At 38.2% G+C, this 2,781-nt stretch overlaps 1 non-coding gene across 1 annotated transcript; it reads right to left on the bottom strand.

Annotated features, from left to right (window-relative positions):
* Positions 1-1,423: 1,423 nt before the first annotated feature.
* Positions 1,424-1,530, bottom strand: LOC141716297 (small nucleolar RNA R71). Its single transcript, XR_012573010.1, has one exon. It is a non-coding gene; the product is annotated as a small nucleolar RNA R71 (small nucleolar RNA).
* Between the last annotated feature and the right edge of the window lie 1,251 nt (positions 1,531-2,781).

Below are 2,781 nucleotides of genomic sequence, written 5' to 3'. Positions count from 1 at the left end.
TCCAGAACCTTAAGTACTGATGACTTAAGTTCTGACTTCAGTATAAGTACTGATTTCAGTTAAGTACTGATTTGTCCTGTTTAAGTAAGATCTGAAAACTAAACATAAATTATATTAGACATGACATTATCAAATATATCTAACAGATTATATAATATCTTAGTATTGGTTGTGCGTATTCGTCTTTGAGCATGGCCAACTTATAAAATAGCGTGTTAATTCTTAATGAAGCAAAAGTGAATTTAAGGATTTAGAACTTGCCATGCTAGTATAGGTTCATGTATTGTTATGCATGATTCGTAGGTAATTTTACCCATTTTACTTGCCCTATGTAATCAAGATAGATAACTTGTGCTTAAACCGATATGTTGTCAAATTCTATAGAAATATAGGGTCTCAATATAATTGATGCATATTTAGCTTCTATCTCTTTTATAGATTTCTGGTACAATGGTACTCGTGCAACGAAAGTTGGCGTTTATCTGTTTCGTGTTATCTGATTAGTGTCATCACCATTGCATGTTAAGGTTGAGAATAATAAGGCTATTGAATGAAGTATTTAATGAAGTTAGAAGCTTATGTTTGTCATATATATTAACTCGGTCTATTTTATTCTCATAGTTATAATAGTTAGCGTAATTCTTAGTTATAAACATTCTCAATTCGTTATCATCTTAGCAATGAATAATAACCATACATTGTTGCTTAGGTGCGTAATTTAGATAGTTAACCAATACAGTCTCTGTGAGATCAAATCTGATTTATATCTTATACTACTTGCAAACTCGTATACTTGCGTGTAATATTAACGTATGTTTAGCGACTAACAAGTTTTTGGTGCCGCTGCCGGGGACTGCAGTGTTAATTACTAGTTTATGTGCTTTCCATCAGTGGTCGTTAAAGTTCATTGACTCGGACATTGTTACTTATTTGTTTCCTTGTTTTATTTCAAGTGATCTAGCGAGGGTGTATGCATACGCGTTCGCGTACTCGTAAGATAACACTGGATAAAGCCGAGGAAGAAATTGTGGTAATTCGTAAGGAAGTTTTTTAGGAAGAAAAGAAGGTAGGAGAAGAAGAGAAAGTTAAAGAGCCAATTATTGTAGCTATGGGCGATCAAGAAGAAGATCCAAAGGCTTTGATGGACTATTCTAAGCCTAAGATAAATGACATTCAGTCCAGCATCATTAGACCAGCCATCACAGCTAACACTTTTGAGATGAAGTCAAGCACAATCCAGATGATACCGAACTCAATTCAGTTTGGGGGTTCTTCGACCAAAGACCCTAACATGCACATCAGGGATTTCATCGTGATTTGCGACACTTTCAAGTTCAATGATGTGACTGAAGATGATATCACAACTTGGGAAGATCTTGCTCAAAAGTTTCTCACTAAATTTTTTCCCATGGCGAAGATTGCCGCAATCAGGAATGCTCTTACCCAGTTTGCTCAACAAACTGGAGAATCTCTGTGTGAGGCTTGGGATCGATATAAGGAGATGCTAAGGAAGTGCCCACACCATGGCATGCATGATTGGATGATTATTAATTATTTCTACAATGGATTGGGTCCTACATCTAGACCCATGCTTGATGCAGCATCAGGAGGAGCCTTGTGGGGTAAAAGCTACGATGAAGCTTATGAACTTATTGAACTGATGGCTACTAATGAGTACCAGAATCCTTCCCAGAGACTGACTCAGTGAAAAGTAGCAAGAATTCTGGAGTTGGACGTAGCAATTGCTATAGTTGCCCAACTCAAGGCTTTGACAATGAAGGTGGACACCTTGGCTAATTATGGAGTTAATCAAATCACTAGTGTCTGTGAGCTTTGTGCTGGTGCCCATGAAACTGATCAATGCGCAATTTATAATGAATTAGCTCAGTTCGTGAGCAACTTCTAGCGATCACAGCAACTTATGCCAGCCACCTATCATCCAAACAACCACAATCATCCTAATTTCAGTTGGAGCAATGCTCAGAATACGGTTCAACAACCTTATCATCAGTATCCAGCTAAGCAGTACAACCCCCCTAGTTTTCAGTAATCGCAGTATGCACCAAAACAACAATTCCAGCCGTAACAAGCTAATGAAAAATATGAATTAGAGGAGTTGAAGCTTATGTGCAAGAGCCAAGTGGTTTCTATCAAGACCTTGGAAAATCAAATTGGGAAAATTGCCAATGCCTTGCTAAATCGTCCACCTGGTACATTACCTAGTGATACTGATGTGCCAGGAAAGAAGGAAGCTAATGAGCAGGTAAAGGCAATTACTTTAAGGTCTGGAAAAGTTGCTAATCCCGAACAAACTCAAGAGTTGACTGAAAAAGTTGGAGCTGAGAAAGAAGTAGAGCAGCAGGATGAAGAAGTTGAACTAAGGAAGACTACTGTTAAGCACACTCCTCCTGAGGGTAATACAGGGGAGAAACAGATCTATCCTCCACCGCCTTTTCGTAAGAGACTGTAGAAGCAAAAGTTGGATAAGTAATTCGAGAAGTTTCTGGAGGTGTTCAAGAAACTTCATATCAACATACCTTTCGCTGAGGCTCTCGAGCAGATGCCTAATTATGCAAGGTTTATAAAAGGTATTCTCTCTCGGAAAGTGAAGCTAGATGATTTAGAGACTGTCTCTCTCACGAAGAAATGCAGTGCTTTGTTGCAACATAAGTTGCCTCTGAAGCTTAAAGATCGAGGAAGCTTTACTATTCCATGTACTATTGGTAAAGTGTCTTTTGACAGATGCTTATGTGACTTGGGAGCTAGCATCAATATGATGCC

Source organism: Apium graveolens, chromosome 3 (assembly GCF_009905375.1).
Source record: "Apium graveolens cultivar Ventura chromosome 3, ASM990537v1, whole genome shotgun sequence".
Taxonomy (NCBI): domain Eukaryota; kingdom Viridiplantae; phylum Streptophyta; class Magnoliopsida; order Apiales; family Apiaceae; genus Apium; species Apium graveolens.
This window is presented reverse-complemented; position numbering and strand designations above follow the sequence as displayed.